Source organism: Homalodisca vitripennis, chromosome 4, assembly GCF_021130785.1.
Source record: "Homalodisca vitripennis isolate AUS2020 chromosome 4, UT_GWSS_2.1, whole genome shotgun sequence".
Taxonomy (NCBI): Eukaryota; Metazoa; Arthropoda; class Insecta; order Hemiptera; family Cicadellidae; genus Homalodisca; species Homalodisca vitripennis.
Genome location: NC_060210.1, coordinates 38677043 through 38696916, shown reverse-complemented (window position 1 = coordinate 38696916; position 19874 = coordinate 38677043). Strand labels below are relative to the sequence as shown.

Genomic DNA, 19874 nt, shown 5'->3' with positions numbered 1-19874 from the left:
GGAAAATACATATAGAAACATTAAGAAATTTTGAATCTTTCTATACTTACTAACACTCTGATAGTGAAAGGGTTAAACTATACTTAGTCACCGAGTAATTATCATAAAAACACTATTTTAAATAAGAACTTCCCGATGGGAATTAAATCAATAATAATAGTTACGAGTTGGTTACTGGGTACTAGTTACGATGGAAACTGTAATTTACGTTACTATAAGTTGGACTTAACACAGTATTTTTATTTATTTATTTTATTTTTTAGTGTTTATTTTTCAAATATAAAATTATATCTCAACAGGTTATTTTTTATTTTTGCGGTGCACACAAAAATAGTGTTTTATAATAGTCTATCAAACAAGACTGCTGTTCATAAAAACTGTGTTAGATGGTCGAATATATTCCTACAATGTTTTAGAAGGAAATAAGATATTTTCATTTCATTTTGAAGTTGTTTTTTTACATTTATAATTCTTTGCGTAAAATTTATATAGAAGACTAAAGAACATACGTTATTTCTTTAATAATATTTTATAACGAGAAGGTTAACCTTGTGAACGTGGAGAAGTAATCGCATTATAATGTTATCTGTGATACGAAAAACAAGTATTCAGTTTTCCTGACAGAGATGTCCCAAATCGTTACAATGGGTGGCTCGGAAAGCCCTATTGTGAAAAGCCCAGTTGAACGCATGCCAGATGATCGTCTACAACCGTCTCTCTGAGGACGTATTCACAAACCTTTCATCGTGGTCTATTTATAAAGGGTGTTTACGAACTCTCCGGAAATATTTAGGAAAACTCCTATTCATGTCTGGACAAACAATAATTGTATATATACGTAACTCAGATAAGCTTAGTTTAAAATCTGTATGTGTGTTTTTTACTATTATGTTTTATATCAGTGCAGTGTGTTAATATATTAACTCTAGAATAAGACATAAATTATAGATTTTTTTAATTTTTAGTATTCTAAAGCCAGTACTATAGAGATAAAAAAATTAGGTTTGTCAACACCATTTATCTAGTCTCGAATCAAGAAAGAATATTAGTATTACATAATTTTATACATATATATATATATATATATACATGATCAAAATTTGCGGACGATTTTCGTTTTATACTATACTAACTAATAAGAATATTAAATTTTTTACAGAATAACAAAAGTTGATACATTTCATGACAAACAATTTGAAAGAAACAATTCGGTCAGTAAATAATATAGATATAAACTGTTGTACTGGCATGAGTTTACTTTTTTTACTGTTCTTAATTAAATGTAGTAACTATTACTGTTAAAACGACTATAAAGTTATTGATTTTACGGTATTAAGATAAAACAGTTCACCACATTTACGTTAGAAAAATATTAAACTATATTTTATCTACGCTATGTTTCGAAATAATTGGCCTAATTTGAGTTTTTAAACAGTTTCTGAAATATAGAGCAAAAGCTAAAACATGCATATAGGCAGACAATAAAATAAGCATTTCTAACCCATTTTTATATTAAAAGAACAAATTTTCAATATATGTTGCTCTTGCTTTTGGGTGGTAAGTCGAAACAAGAGCTAGAACCCACCTTTGAATTGATACTGTTTAAGCTGGAATTTAGTCCTTGGTCTTCTTCTAAAACAGCATGACTGAAACTGGGTCCATTATGAATTAATGTTGGCTGTGCATTGAAATGCTGTGGTAGTAACCCAGTCCGTATACCCTCTTATCCAAAATATTTTAATTTCCGGAGGCAAAACAGAAGGGTTTATTGGGTACGTACGAGTATGATCTATAATGTTATAAGTAAACTATTGTTTCGATCGTTTATAAAACTTTTTCTGTCTGCCTATTTCATTTAAATGTTTTCCTTAATTGATTTAAACCCATGAAAAAATATACCTAGGCAAAGTTCCTTCTGTAAAATGAAGAAATGTTGGACATTGACGACATATTGAAATTTAACACTATTTAAACGGTAAACGGTATGATGAAACTTGCGTACTATTTTATTCTGTGTCATTTCAAATACAACATAAATTTACGATTTACAATGCAACTGTTTGGCCGCAATGTCTGAAATTGAGCCAGATTTATAAAATGTATCATAAATTATGCATTTAACGCCATTTTTTGTTTTAAATAAGACTAAGTAACGAACTTAATATGTAGATTTTTAAGATAAACCTACGAAATTTTGAAAAACATCGGACATAAAATAAGATTGGTACAGTGTTTAGCCAGACAGACCTACACTACTATTATGCTTCGCTACAGTAACAAAATAAACTAAAAACATGTATACAAATAATGTGTGAATAAAACATGTGTAGCAGAAACGAATTACTTCCCAAATACTACGTTATCACAATGTATTCAATCAAACTTTGGTTTAACACATTATCCATTGAGGGTATTCTCCATAGCAACGCGGTCGAAATATTTTAAAATTTGATTGTTTAAGACATGTTTCGAAGCAGTTAGGACTCTCAGTATCATGTTTTAGTACTGTGTATAAAAATCTTGTACGTTACGACGCTACCATATTAACAGCCAATGGGTTCAGTATCAGCTCAAAGCAGAAAAATGTGCTAACAAAATATGTCTACCATATTTGATTTTACACTATTTCAATTTTAAATAACCTAAAATTTGAAAGTTTTCATATAATTAATGTAATTAATGCAATACATTAATATTCTATTCTAATTATACTATACATCAACTATACAAACTATTAAAAGATGTAGCTCCCAAAACTTATTGTTTGAGGTATCTAACTAAAAGTTTTATCCAACAGAGTTTGAAAATAAACTAACTTCACAAACTGCAATACCGTACTCTATCACGCGCTAAATGAATTACTAGGATGAAGTTATATAACTATAAAATGTAAAATACTTTGGTATAATTATAAAATAATCCTTACATTTTGTGATATGTTTGTGATAGTCTGGGAATAAAATATATTGTTTAGTTTTATTTTAATAATATTTTATAGTATATAATTCACGTTTTGTACATCACAAATTTAGTTTAAAAAAATATGTAAGCAGTTTTTTTTATGTATGGGCTTTTATTTTGTTAAAACACAAAGAACTTTGATCAAATGTCGACTTCACTAACGTTCCATCAATACAACATTCTAATTGGATAGCTTGCTAATTACCGATGATTGGAGTTGAAATTACAGCCAGTTGAGTCTGCCGTACTTTGGAAAAATGTGAACACAGTCAGGAGGGTAATAATTACTTTTTACTCTTAAAACATAGAAACTCTGTAGGAGTTGTAGATCTGTGTTATGTATACATAACTAAATACTAAGCTAAAATATTTTGTACGTTTTATAGGAAAATTCATTTTATTTTTAATTAAATGAAATTACCTACACCTGAAATATATAATAAATGTTGTATACAATTTATTTTTCGTTTACTTACTTCTAACACCATTCGAACACTCTTTAAGAGTATAACTCGTCTGCATGTATCTTGTTTTTAGACAACCTGTTAATTATAAATAGCTGGTCAGATAAAGCAATATTGTTTAATTGCAATAATCAATTAAGTAAAATGATAAGTCAATAAATGTATTCTTAGTATATTACAATGCATTAGTTCAAACTATCAGGTAGACAATTATTGTATCAATGAGTAAAATTGAGAATTTCCAAAGTAGAACATTTATAAATAAAAACCAAACATTATGATGAAACTAGTAATCGAATTACAAACAAGGGAAATTGGTTTGACTAATTTAGTTATAAAGCCTTTGGATGAACGTTTGGTAAACTAATTAACAAAGCTGCTAAGCCTTGAGGGTTGTGTAAAGGTGTTTGAGCAGTAAATGTTGATTAGCCTCAGAGAATATTGGAACATTGTCGCCGTAACTGTTATTTTATAATTGCTCAAGGAAATTTTTTGGACCATAAAAGAAGAACGCTTTACCAAAGTCAATTACAGTTTACAATATATTTTAATTATGTCTTATAGTTTCGACAGCGAATTATTAGTTCTATATAGACACTTCTTGTTCTATATAGAAACACTTCTTGTCTCATGGGGGATGAGAGAGTATGGTAAAAACGAAGTAAAATATTTTTAAACTAGAAAAATATAAGAATATATTTATTTATAAAAGTGTCATTTATATTTTTTAACTGTTATCATAATTTTAAAGTAAAGATTTAAGAATCACTTTAACTATATTTAACAATATTATAACACATATCAAAATACCACTTCATGATGACCCTTACATCAAAATAAACTAAAATTATCAAAGAAGAAAACACCTTACTGATATGATCAAATTAGCTAATATTTTAAATAAACATACTTTTATGAATATATAGGCCCTCTAAAGGCCAAGCCTGTGCAGACGTTCCTTCATGCTAAATTAAATTGGTGATCATTCGGATAATAAGTTGTGAATTAATTTTGATAAGAATACCTATAATCTAAAAAATGTGTGCATTACACCTAAACCTATACTTATGTGAAGGTCTGAATAAAATATTTTGACTAATAGTATGCAGTAAAAAATCTATATTCCGTTTACTTAATAGAAATAATTTCTATATTTCTGAAAAAAAATGTAACTTTTTGAATCAAATTTTTTTCAGTGTTGTATTATACATTTTCGAACCCAAAAAAAACGATAGCTTTTTCCTAAAAAAATTTAAACTTAGTTTTTAAAATGCTATTTTCTCTTTGGGCCATAATTTATTTTTGTAGATATTAATTATTACACGCCAATTACCACTAATGACCAAAAACATTTTTAGAACCTTATACACAATCGAATCTGATACTAGAAACATTTTTTAAATTGTAAATTATCTCTTGTATTTACATTGTCTTTGAAATAATCGAATGCATTTCTTTTGCAGCATTAAAAAACGCTTTAAATTTGTTTCATAGGTTCCATCCCAGCAAAGTAATCCATATTCCAAGCTAATGTGTACCATTGAAAAGTATAACACTCTCATAACTTCCTCTGTACACATAATTTGTAAGAACAAAAGATCTTAAAATACTATTTAGTTTTTTTACCACGTATATGTGTCTTTTCCAGTTTATTTCCGTATTCAGCAAGATTCCCAATTATTTCAAGTTGTTAGCCTGCGATAAAATTGCAAACTAATGACATTCTTTGTTTGTACACATGCAACTCACACAATTGTATAGCATTTGATTGGTAGAATTGTTTAGATCTTTTTTCAGGCTAAAATTTAAGTACTTTGTATTTCCGTACTTAATAAATATTGTTCTTCTATATAATTACAGTAATCTTTTATGTATGTTAATGATGTGTTGTCAACCAGTGATGTTTCTTCACCATATAAATTTAAATTACTGAGATTATTGATTGATATATACGATAAACAGTACTGCATTTAATACTAACCCTTGGGTTACTCCACTTTTTATTATACCAAAGTCATTGAAAGTGTCGCAAATTTTTACAAATTGTTTCCTATTATTTAAGTATCTTGAATCCCAGGAAAGAACATTTCGTCTGATACTGCAACAGTATAATTTCTTTTTAATGTCATGATCGCAGCTTTGTTTATATCTAAAAGTAATGCATTGACTTAGCGTCCTGAATTCAAATACGTCATCAGTAAATTTTTTAACGTGGTTTCAGTACTCATGCTCTCTCTGAAAGCAAATTGATTTTTTCTAATTAAAAATAGTTAGCTCAAGAAATTTAACTTATCTTTTTTTCATAACTTTACAGAAATCTTTGCTAACGTTGAGAATAAAAATATTGGTCTAAAATTATTGCAGTCATTATTCGGTCCACTCTTATCCTAAGCAACTACCCCAGTGGTTTTAAATATCCTGAAAATGCCCTTTTCAATACTTAAGTTTATTAAGCATAGTAAGACACCCAGTGTTTTTGGATACATCAATTTAATTACAGATGAGCTAATGTTATCAATTCCAGGCGAGATGTCATTTTTCAAATCTCTTTTGAACAGGTACTAAATAATCTACCCTGACTGGGGCTACAAACGTGGAATTACTTGAATTATATTACTTTTTAAATCTCTTATGACAAGATAAGTCAAAATTATCAGTTTTTGATTTTTTCTATGTCTAACTTACCTATAACAGACGAGAAAAATTAATTAAACTCATTGCAAATTTGTTTAATATTGCTGGTTTCGTTACTATTAATATTCATAAACTCTATTGGACTTTTGAAGTTTGCCCTATTATTTCGTTTATAACCTGCATGCAACACATCTTCATTTATTCCTTTATTTCAAAAAGATTTTAATTCACAGTATTTACAAAATTTACAATGGATTTATACAAAACAAAAACAACAAACAATATAAAACCGTCGATCTGGAAATATTTACAAACTTAAATATAATTAAATAATAATATATTATTTAAACAAACTGAAAGTAAACTTAACAATCAAAAATAACTTACAAAAAAACCAAACTCGATAATTGTGAAATACAATAGAGCATCCAATAGGAAAAAGCCCGATGAAAGATGCACATCAGATTAAACTAACATAATATATCTAAACTGAAAGAAGAAATGAAACTAAATTTTCTGTCCTGGCAATTTTATTGTATGAAAAAGCTTCATGTGTTAATATTTTATGGTGTACTGAAAATTACCAATCCCTAGAATTGTATATTTTGCCTACGATCAGCCGAATATGTCCAATGCAATTAATGTTACCTAATTTAAGGAAAAATTATAACAACAATATATTGTTGAGTTTTAATTAAGTATAACGTAAAATATAATTACTTTATCCTATATTAGATGTTGGTTTTCATGAGAATGATGGATGGGTTTAGTAAAACATCTAATAAATAGATCATACAATGTTACATATTTATAGAAATAGTTAAAGTAAGTAAAGTGTAAGGTTGAAGTTTGGAATTTTTATATAAAGTGTAATACATTTTGACCAGAATACACTCGCACAGCATCTTCGTGTTAAGAAACAGAATCTTTATTATGGACGAGCTTTCGAGGTATAATGGTTGTTGAGCATATATTCCTTTTCGTATACATTTTTATACTTCCATTTGTACATTTACAAGTAAGTAGTGTAGAAGATACCATATAAGAAACTAAAGGCCAGTTACTCCTGTATAACTCGAATTTTTTTTCTTTTATAAAATACATAATAATATAGGTGAACAGTCTAAATGATAAAAACAAGTCATTAAAATGCTATACGTCAGAGAGGGACGGATTCTCGTACTATTTATTTCAGCTACAAAGAAGTTTTTCATTGCAGTTTGATCCTCGGCTGGAGAGATCGTGAAGCGATAGTGTTACCTGAAAAATGCATTAACCTTGTATAAGACTTTTAGAATCGTAAAATTATGTGTATAATAAGTATACAGATAAGTAGAGAGTTGGTACTGCGCCTTTTAAAAGTGCATGTGTGCTGTAAGCTTTAATTGATAAAGGATCAACATTCAGCTTTCTAAATATATCCATATACTAGAGGTTTTAGGCATGAATAGTACAGAGAATATATTGTGCCTTTTTATTAGTCTTTAGAACCTTTTAGTAATGGATAGATGGTATTTTGTCTCGTAAAAATACCCATCTAACCATTGCGTAGTAAATAGATGATATTGTATAATGTAAAGGTGTCATTAAAACCTTTGGTTAATGAATGTATGGCAATTTGTCTTTTAAATGTGTTCATGGAACCGTTAGGTAGAATAGATATTTCATTATACGTATAAATGAGTGCATATAAAGTTTTAGTGGAGGAGTGATGATACTGTGCCTTGTAAAGGTGACCATATAACATTTTGTTGTTGACTGATGGTGATGTACCTTATAAAGGTGTCCATTTAACGTTTCGGTGGTGGAGTGATGGCTGAGTCATAATAAGCTCAAAGTTAACAGCAGCGTAGTTTCATCCCAGGTTTATCAATTTCAAACAATCTCAATTTACATATTAATTTGAAAATAATACAGTTTACAGATTTAAAAAAAGTATCCTCTTTAGCCTTCATGTATTGGAATTATCGAAGAAATAGAACATCAATTTTCAGATGACTTGACTTAGCTATCCCACATAAACTTTGTGTCTTTTTCTTTGTCTTCATTGTCGTACCTGATACTCCAGTTTATAAAATATTTGCCATATTAAGTTATTAAAACTAATATATTTTAGTTTGGTACAGTCACTATTGCGGTATAGACTTTTTGTTTGGGGCTTGGGACCTCAGTACTTGCTAAAAAGGGGTTTGATTTTACAGAAACGAATTCTTACAGAAAATGGCTGGTATATTTCGTAGACATTCATGTATATATGCATTTAAAGAGCACAGAATTTTGACTTCCCTATCTTCGCATATGTACGAGACCATAATCTATGCCAGCTTTCATTGTGCAAATATAGCAGATTGAGGTGCTATACATGACCACATCACGCGAGCTCGAGTAGACCTGCGACAAACCCAACATTGCTCAGCTCTGGCGGGTGTACTGCTTCAAAACTCAAGGGCTAGGTTTTTTTTGAAACTCAAAGTCATTTAAAAATTACTACACAAAAACCCTTTTTTACAAAAACGAATAAAAACATATCTACTAGAGGGTTGTTTTTACTCTTTACGGTTTTTGGGTTAGTGAGTTTCTAGCCTAAAATCTATGAGATTAATCGTTTGTATTGTTTTTATTAATTAATGAAATTTTAATTTCTTATTGTTTTTTACTTTCATACAAATATGATATATTTTTATATTTAAAGTTACAATGATGTACTACTGGCATTTTTCATAAATGTAATACATGTCTACAACAATAAAAATATTGAGGCTGAGCTGGAGTACTCTTTATTTTAGCCAATACCTCGCTCGCACTTCTTATACGATAACTTTCTGATTCTTACGATACAGACTTTCAATAAAACCATGTTGCCATTATTTTTTACGTATCCATAACAAATTAAACACAGCACCTGAAGACAATGTAGTCAATTATAAATTTCTAGAAATAAAACTGAACGTCCTGCCCTTAACAGATACATTACGCTAATAAATATGTGCGCTGACATCTAATAATAATTTATATGTGTGATGATAATGTAAAGAATCATGAAATATTATTTACGCCTTTCTATACCTTTGTTGAAATGTATACGTAGTACATTAAAACGAATGCATCTTAATTTACATAATATACTATAGTATATTTTTGTATTGAAGGAATTTTTCAACAAAGAAATATGCTACTGAGTGATAGGGAATTTCTTCCAAACATGTTACCACTACATCTCTAATGTTTCTGGGACTTTTCAATTTTCGCAGGCATGGCACATGTTAATGCCTGTTACTTAACTACTGATGTAGTTTAATTTTTAAAATCAAGACCTCAGCTAAATCTAATCCACGTTTTATTATTTTGTTTGTCCTTGTTGAATTAGTTTGTACCTTAATTTTTCAATGGAAAGCCCTTCAAATTTGTCATTATTATAGATTTATTGCTCAGTAAGTAATAGTGTTTCAGATAAGTTTAAAGTGTAATATTTATACGTAAAATTGTATTAGTCTAAGATTATGGTACATTCAATCGGTATTTCGTCAAACTTTACTAAGTCATATCTATAGTACCTAAATATGACAAACACGTTTTTCCTTAAAAGTGTGTGAATTTTATAAATTAAATTTTAATTTAAATGATCCAATTATTAAATTAAGTATATAGGCCCTAGTACAAGATACATAAATCAGTAAAACCGAATTTGAATACATGTTTAAGTCAAAAATACGGTTTTGATAATAATATTTATGTTATAAGTTCTGTTGTGAAAAATAAATTTGGTCGTAAATGCATGGAAAATTATTCGTCCATATTATGTGGAAATGGAGATTAATCTGCCAGAGTGGAAAGCTAAAGTGAAACCAGCTGTAGCTAGCCGGATGTTAACATGGAGGGTGATGTAATTTAAATCAGTATGGCTGGCAAATTAATTTGTTTCCAATCTGTATTAAAAGCGGATTTAGTTTAGCTATATAAGAGGTTTTTCAAACAATCATGTATTTTATTAGTTAGTGAATTACTAATTTAATGAAAATCTACGCAACAACTCTGCCAGTTCTGCGATTCACACACACTGATGTACTCGGATTTTATAAGCATTAACGATTGCAACGTTTCATACGAAATTAATTACAGTTAGTAGAAACGTTTACATATTTTAAAATACCAGAAACATCATAATTCTTAAAAAATATGTATGAAAGTACATTATTATTAGTTTTTTACATTTAAGTACATATTCAAAATATAACAGCTGTAACAACAGATGTTTTAATAGTCTATTTTTACTTGTGCATTCGTGAAGCCTATCACTAGAGAAGATAAGAAATTTTAATTTACTACTGTCTGTATGCACAATTTTTGAACTCCAAATGATGAATACGCTTGAAAATTTAAATGAAGCTCAATATTTATAAAAACTGCAGTTCGGAAACTGCATCGCTTAGGCTGAGCATTAGAGAAAATTTACATTGTTCTTATATCCAAAGATGATATCAACAAGAAAATCCTACAACAAATAAGTTATGAGTAATTTTTTTTATCAAGTACGATAATTTTAAATTTTAGAATGAGGCAAAGTAACAAATGTAGCTATAAACTTGAAATTTTGCATCCGGGCTCGGTCAAAGCTGTTACGCGATACGCGGTGTGGCATACGTTTTTCTTATTATACTTTGACGGGTTCTTTAATTCTCTGTTGTATCGTTTTATTTGTATAAAGATAAAATTGACTTAGATGATGGCCATATTACTCATAAAACTGTATTGTAGCCTATTGTATTATATCACGATTTCATCTATTGCGTACTTGAAATTTGTCTATGATTTGGCTGAGCTTCATGGCTATCAATAATAAGTGAGCTATAAACACGTTTTACGCGTTATATTTTTTTCTGTCTTTAAATATCTCTAAAATTAAACTAGGTATATACTTAATCTTTTTGCCATAAAGCTTCAACGTAGTCTGTTATGCGATATGTAGTCTGATGGATTCCCACTGTTATGAAAAGGCAGGGAACTACAGAAAACAAGTCCCTGCCAGAGTCTGGGACCAGGCATAGACTGAGAAATGCCAAAGGCAGGGATCTGCCAATGGCAGAAGGCTGACAGAAACCAAACTTTACTAAAGACTAGGAACTGCCAGATGCCTAGATCTGTCATAGCTTGGGAGATCTGTCTGCGAACTCCTTAACCCAACACTTGACAATGGCTGGGGAATCACAAGGCTCTTATATTTTAATACTTGCAAACTACTTTCAATTTTATATACTTGACTCTAATATTTTCAAGTCTACATATGTGTGCAAACGATAGCTTAATCTACTGCCTGCTGACTCTGGAGGTGATAACGTTTGCCACAGGATTTTTTCTTCATTCATTTCGTAATTTACTGCTAGAATTTGATTCCAGCTAGCTGATTTCTCAATTATATTACTTAATATTAAATTAATAGTCTTACAGGCACTTGGTATATACACCTGTCTTCTCCAATAACGCTTTAAATTCTAGATATAAAAGTCTCTGATAAGCACCATATCCTTGTCCTCACAATACAGCTTTTACCTCTCGTCTCTTCATTTTCTGCCAAGCACGTATGTCCTAAAAGTGACAATACATTATCCCGGGCGTTATTTGTACTCAACCAGAATAAAACTGTTCGTTCCTGGAAATGTATTGAATATCCACTGCCATCTCTTAAGAAATTATAATAAACCAAGAATAAGAGTGGATGTCGATAACCACAGCACTGATTTAACATAACCTTTTGTACTTAATGTTTCTATGACATAACTAAAAAAAGTCACTAGTAATTCTACTGAATATGTCACCAATAACATACGGTACTACATGTATAGACATTATGTAGTTATTATAACGCATCACGAGATCAAGGACGAGTTAACTTAAGTAATAAATTAGCTATTTGTTTTTAATTAAAGCGTGTAATTTGTATTTCTTGAAATAATTTGTTACATTTGTAGGGTAGTTTTTATTTAAAAAATTACTCATTCTTCACATAGACGAACATCAACCACCTATATACCTTCTTGGTAGTTAAATGTAATTGATTGTTTTAAAGATAACAGTGATTAGAACGTCTCAGACCTAAACGTTACTTTGTCAATGGAGTTTAGTGTGGTTAGAATTGCGTCAGCTTCAAATTACGTCTTTATACGGATACAACAAGAATTTCTACACCATTACCTTTTATTAATTACCTTACCATTTTTATTTAGTTGGGAATATTTAAGATTTTATTTATTTAATAAAGCTAAATGCCTGTTGCCTTGACGGAATTTTTGACATATCAAAGTATATTCTTAGAGCGCATACCATTTAACATGGATAAACATTAAAATTTTATGGTCCATACAGGGACGGATCATACTGAGGTAATACTATAAAGTATTTAACGTTCAAGGTTTACTATTCACACTACTTGAAACATTGCTTACGCAGCTGAATTTGTAAATAGTTTGGAATCACTGTGGAGCAATCTTTAAGCACCAGTTTGTATCAAAACATGCATGTTATATTCTAGAATAAGCCTAAACACTAAGACCATATAACAGCTTTAGATATTATTTTACAACAAAACTTACTTTGATTTTTCTGTATATTTATAAACTACTTATACCATTACAAACCCAACATTAAAAATAAGTATTAGATAAATCGCAACCAACTTTTTCAAGCTAACTGCAATGTCTTATATAATGCTAATGCTAAAACATGGTTCACACCAAGCAATTACAAAATTCGATATTCGTTAAATTAAAACACAAGATTATATTATTTAAAAGTATTAATCATTTCGGGGAGTGCCGGTGGCCGAGCGGTCTAAGACGATGGACTTTGAGTCTGAGTTAGAGATAGCGCAGGTTCGAATCCTGTCTGAGACCGTTGCACATTTTATCGGTACCATCGACCTTGTACTGAATCGTATCTACCCCTTATTCTGTTGGATAAGAATCTCACACGGTCATTGGCCCATGAAGACGGGCAGAGTAAGGCTAATAGGGGATCGGCTTCTCCTTTTTTATAAAAGACAAAATAAAAATAAATACCTAAATGTGTTACTCCATGAAACGGCTAGACCATTACAGGTAAATCTTTTTTTTAGTATTGGTTGAAGCCCTAGGGAAGTTTTTATGGAGATAATAATCTTCTGGAATGTGTTAGAAACTAGAAAAATATAATGATATTATTTACGAAAAATAATCCAAATTTTACACAGTAAACAGCTGTTTAGACATTCAGCTTAAGTACAAAAAAGAAGCAGAACATATTTTTAGACTTAAGTTTTACAAAATAGTAAATATAAAGAGCTTCATCAGTTGTGTAATGCAGGTTAGAAAGAAAATAATATTATTTAATTTTTACTACTGATTGCTCAAGTGAAGATCACCTAATGCATTATAAATATTATTTTAATGCTCTTTATTAAACAAAGCTGTAAGGATTTCCACATAAGGATATTCAAAATGGGTTGGCACTCTTTACATTGTGTTTGGAAGTTTTAGTGTTCGTCAAGGAAAAACAGGGAAATAACACAAACATAACTTAGCGAGCGACTCTTGACCGTACAACAGTCCGAGAACTAAAAAAAATCTATCATACAAAAATTACCACAAACATCTATTTTGACACTTTTAATGTCTTAGTTTCAAGGATTTTCCAAAATAACTGACAGCAGAACGCAAACAGTGCAAGTGGATGCTTTTCGACAAAGTAGTCTATAATTTTACGTATAAATGTATTATCTTGATAAGATTAAGTAATCAAAATCAGTTGTAGTAGCAGACATATTTGGGATCAAAGTTAGACGCTTCTGATTATAAAATTATTTCGAGACATATAAATTTGATATACTTTTTTTATATTTGATTTTATATGGTGTAAGTTCATGGGAATGTTTGATTGTTGGGTAACAAGTGGAAATATATATATCAATCAAGAATATATATATATATGGTATATATATATATATATATATATATATATATATATATATATATATATATATATATATATATATATATATATATATATATATATATATACAGGGTGATTCGGTTAGTGTTACCGGCACTTTCTGAGCTGATTGTACTATAAAAAATAAAGAAAAAAGTTCATATAAACATGGGTCCGGAAATGCTTCCTTACTGGGTTATGGCCAACAATTGAAGATTTCACCAAAAATTGTGTGCAGGAGGTCAAATGATGATTTGCCGCGTGTTTATGAAGAGATATTTATAGGCGAATGCAACTTTTTCTAACGGATTTTTAGATGAGAAATTGAATAAAGTTCATCTCATAGCTGTATCTCATTTAGTTTTTTTGTTATACTACAAAAAACAGAAATAAAATAATTTTGAAAACACTTTTTTAAGGTTTAACGGACAATTATTTTGTTAAATAGGCATTGAAGACCCACATTTTTACAAAGAAAGTTGCAGAAAATTTAATTCTGAATAAAATTATGTGCCACACGGCTATTAACAGCGAAGTATTAGTTTCTGGAGTGGATTCGTCGTGCGAAAACGTGCATTGCTAACAACGGAGGACACTTTGAGCAACTATTATAGGTGATTATTACAGTTTTATGAAGGTAAATACATTTTATGTTAATGTTCAGTCTAGAATAAATGATCAGCTGTTACTCACAACCTAAACATTAGTTAATATTTTATGCAGATAAGAATATGCATTTTTGTGCGTCTGTTTTATTTTTAAATAAAGCTAAATTTCAATACCTATTATTAATTTTTTCCTAAGTAATTCACATGAATCTTTTCATAATTAAATGTTCTACAAATCTGTTTAAGAAAAAAATGACCTTTAATTAACATTTATGGAAGTAATCTTACGTTAAACACAAAAATGTGTTATTTCTTTGCACCAATTATTGTGTTTTACGTAAGATATCTCTGAAAGTATTGCATTTACAGCTCTGGGACGAATTTTTATAAATTTTTCAGATATAAAAACATAAAAAACAATCGTATTTGTATCTTTGTAACTACCTTTACCATTTTTATACGGCCTGACTTCACCAAGGGTTCTGAAATCCGGGCGAAATCTTTCGCTAGGCGTAACTCGCTAACGAAGCGTTTCCGGGCATATGGTTATATGAACTTTTTTACTTGTTTTTAGCTATAGAATAAGCTCTCGAGAGATTGCCGTTTAGTTTTGAATCACCCTGTATATATTGATTGAGTCATCAGCAAAGGCAAACTCATCTGTGGCGTCATAAACTTATTTTTGATTAGAACCAGAAACGTATGCTCCTACTCTCGCAAAACAAGTATATACCAATAAAATTTTACTAAATTTGGTACCTCTTACGCATTATCACTGAAATAATAAATATCACACATATGCCTACTTTTGTTAGAAACCTATCATAGGGCTCCATCGTACTACGTCATAGATGGTTACATAAAAAATTCTACACCCCCCTACTTTGAAAATTGTTGTTGGCAAAACCGCGGTTAGTAAGTAGTAATCTTATGAATTTTGCAATTCCTACGTTTTTAAACGGAACGTTTTACCTATAATTCAATAATATTTTAATTAGTATTGCAATTGCATTTTTAAATGCAAAATAACTTTTTAACTGTATTTCACTTGAACTAAACATATTGAAACATAAATTGTGACAAAAGTACACTGGACACAAACCCTAGCTAACCGCCATAACATTAATTCTGCTACTACTGAGTCTTTTGTGTATTTACTGTTATCTCGTAACGAACAAAGGATTCACTGAATTGAACATTCACCTTGTACTAGAGGACATTATCAGAGGAAAATAATACAAAAGTAAACTCTAAAATATAACTTACGCGTTGTCCACAACGTAGAGTAACGTACTATTGTAATACGCTTTCTGTTAGACGTGCCGTGCTTTCTGTGCCACTTGTTAACCAAAAAATTAAACATTCTCATGAATCTACACCATATAAAACCAAATATAAAAATCTATGTTTTAAGAAAAATCTTGAACTAGTATTCCTACAACAAACAAGTTATAAATAATAATAATAATTCGTCATCTTTGGTGTTGCATGAAAGACTGGGTCGAATCTAAAAAATCCACGGCCAAATTTTATGTTATAAGATGTATGATATGATATAGCTATTACTAAGTATACCAGGTATAAGAAGAATAAAAAACCAATGGAATAATTTAATTATGTATACATGGTACTTGATTGGTATTTACATATAATACAAGTTTTTTATCAGTTATAGTTTTATCCTTAATATAAATATTTTATAAAGTTTTAAAACTTTGATACTCCTTTTAAATAACACCGGAAAAAACTCTTCGTTTTACATAACCATCCTTAACGTATTAATATTATTATTATAATTTAAAGATGGAGACAAATAGTTGAAAAATCTCGATATTTACTGAGCATTTGGGACGTGAAAGGAAGCCAAGTTAGTGTAAACATTATTTTAAAATAAGTAATTTATTTAAGTACAGATACATGCAATAGCATTAAAAATCGAGAATATGGGGTTATTTTTATTATAATCTTTGCCCCAATGGTAACTCTTCAAAACAATATTTTAATAAAGTATTTAAGATTTTTATCAATCAGGTACTGCGAAATATTTCACTCGCATAGAGTGCCTTGTGAGGTACAAAAGGGTGATCTACAAACAGAACTCCTCATTACTCCCCAGAGAAGCCCACACAACCACAGGCATCTTCGTGTTTCATGTCATAGCCCTTCATCACGTGTGAGGGAAGGATATAATGGGAGATCCTTTAACATGATACTGAGTTGATTCTGATGCGTAATTGGTCGAAACGAGGTAACAGGTCTAAAATTTGAAATTGACCCGATATCAACTAAAGGGAAGTTATTGTAATATAATTTGTCTTTATTTGGCTATAGATTAAATCACACAATGGTAGAACTGATATAATTTTTTAATATGGTATTAATAAATAATAGCATTTCGATATCGGCAATTTATCATTAAACTTGCAGTCGGAAACTATATAGAGAATCTTACTTAGCTGGTGAGATACGTCACGTATTAATCTTAAATTATTTACTGAGTATACATGTTTACCGTTTGATATCAAAACAAATGTTTTAAAATCAAATATACTGGAATTTATGGTTAGCTGTTATACTAATCTCTCATCGCCTAGTGAAAAGTGGAAAGGATACATAATTATAAAATCCTGTCTAGGTAACAACACTAAATAAATACGGTAGTTGAGTGGGGTGTACCAACAAGTTAATACGTAAGGGTCAGAGTTCGTCACCGTGTTGTACCTTACCCTTGGGAGAGATTAGTTTACGGTCAAACTTCTGCTTGTTGCAAGTTTATGAAAATATCTTTTTAACATTTTATATATTTTAACATTAAACTTTACATATCATAAAAAGTGATCTCGTTTTTCGAGCTTACATATATTTTCAGTGCTCATAAAATCGTTTATATTTGGTGACTACGTAGTTATGGTTTCAGGTTAACTACTATTAAAACGCAATAAAAAATTACTACCGTAAAGATGTTTTATAAATATAAAAAAAAACTTCAACAAGAAGGTAACTACCAATTTTAGTTGAGAAAAATACACTAAATAACTTAAGATGAAATACAAACCTGATAAGAGATTAATCCGTAGTCCTCAGTCCTAGGTTGTGATACCTAAAACAAATAATTGTATTTCAATTGAGAGATGGCTCATGTTCTTTCTACAATTTCAACAAGTTTATATTTATTTGCAAGATGAACAAAAATTAAATTTCTTGTTAGTACCTTTAAAATGAGCAGTTTTTTGGGTTTTCTTATAATTATATATAGTTTTCAAATATTACTACGCTGCAAATATCCAGACCAGGATATGATATTCTAAGGGAGTTTGTATCTATATGAACGTGCCGAGCTCGATATACATCAACAATTCATAATGAATTGACTATTTTCTAAAATTTAATATATCGAATACAAGCAGTCGGCGAATAGTACAACACAACACTCTTCTATCCAACCAAATATCTCTTATATTAAACTAATCTTCATTAATTTCATGTCCAAAGTTAAAAGCATCACTTTTGGTGAGTTCCTTATATTTTGCATTACAAAAATATTCCAAGAGGCACCAACAGTTGTGAATTAGGAGAAACAAAAAAATTAAAAATATCGGCTGAACTAAAAGTGACAAAATAATTTATATAAATTTTCTTTAGTAAAATTGAAATTTAATGCTGTAAATACCGGAAATATATGCCTTGCCCTGATTTATTTTTTTCACGCAACTGACCAACTCAACTGGAATGCATATTTTTTATTTTAAAATATTATTTTAAAACTGCATTTTATGTAGATGTTAATAGTAGAATTTATAACCATAATGACATGTCAAAGAAATGTAAGAGCTATATAATTATCTAATAAAGCAAAACTTCTTTAATTAGACAAAAACATTTAACACTCATATAATAAGTACGTAATAAATATTGCTTTATGAAAAAAAAAGATACTAAATATAATCGTAATTGCAATAATATTAATATAAGTCACACTCCAGAAAGGATATATGAAACAAACAAAAATATATGTGCCTATAAGGTTTCACGCGTTGAATATCAAAATGAAACTGCATAGTCAGTACTATAGTTCAGTACAGTACAGTAGTATAGTTCACCCATTTAACTTGCAACCCCATTTTGTGCGTAAAGCACTGCGTGTTTCAGAAAGGTCAAAGTTCACTGATATACAACGCGAGTCAGTACAAAATGTGACATTAACTGTGCAATTTAGTAGGATTCGTGTAATACTTACACATACGTGCCTTTGTTTCTATCTCATTATGTATCGTATAATTAAGGTATAATATTTGAAATATTCAAAATTTGTAGTTTTTTTATCACAGCTTAGTGTAAAATAGGATTCTACAAGTTTAAGAGTACTTTTTCGTTTCGATTTGTGTGTATGCCACATTTATTCTGGTAAGGTTTTATTCCAAATTAAAGATGACATAAAATATTTCTTAGGAGCGCACTGGTTTTTTACGGTGCAACATAAGAGGTGATATTTATTATTCGAATAAAGGCTGCAGGTTAATTTTTGTACGCTAATAACAACAGACGTACTTAAATAAATTATATACAACTGACTGACACACCCTAAAACTCACGACTTCACTCTGGTCCTGCGCATAACGCCGATTTTCTGCAAGGTCCTTGCATTTTGATCATTAATTTGTAGAATCTTGGAGCATTGGAAAAACTGTTTATTGTAGTATCACTAGATAAAGGAATACAACATTTTCCAATATATATTTTTTTATTAATATATAAACAATTATATATTGGAAAATGTTGTATTCCTTTATCTAGTGATACTACAATAATTAATTTGGTTATTCATGCAACTGTTTATTATAAATATATGCTCGATTAGCAATGTATTTGATTGTTTCTTGAAGAAAGTTTGTACATTCTAAATCAAACTGAGATGGGAGGTAGCACTGAAACTGATGTTGAGCACCTCTGCAGTTATTTTCCGGCTCTTTGATCATGCCCATAAACATCCTTGCCTTGCAGCAGCACATACATGAAACGACAGAGAATGCAGCCCATATTTTGTCTCAAGCACATAAAGTTCAGAATATAATAATAATAATAATTTGCGCTCTCCGAAGGATTCTCTACACGATTCTTGGAACTTGTTGATAGTAACAACAGATATCGTTTATAATATTTAAAAGTATAACTTACAGAACCACTCCATAGTTTAGTTTTACAGACGTGTAGAAATATGATTCAGTTTTTTTTATGAATTCCTTAGCAA

General features: G+C 29.7%; 1 protein-coding gene across 4 annotated transcripts in view; it reads right to left on the bottom strand.

Annotated features, from left to right (window-relative positions):
• LOC124359175 (complexin) overlaps window positions 1-19874 on the bottom strand; it is a 746642-nt gene that overhangs the window by 672001 nt on the left and 54767 nt on the right. For all 4 annotated transcript variants that reach the window (XM_046811693.1, XM_046811695.1, XM_046811697.1 and 1 more), the window contains exon 2: window positions 17682-17726. The gene's annotated coding sequence lies outside the window, so the exon portion shown is untranslated. The remainder of the gene's footprint in view (window positions 1-17681; window positions 17727-19874) is intronic.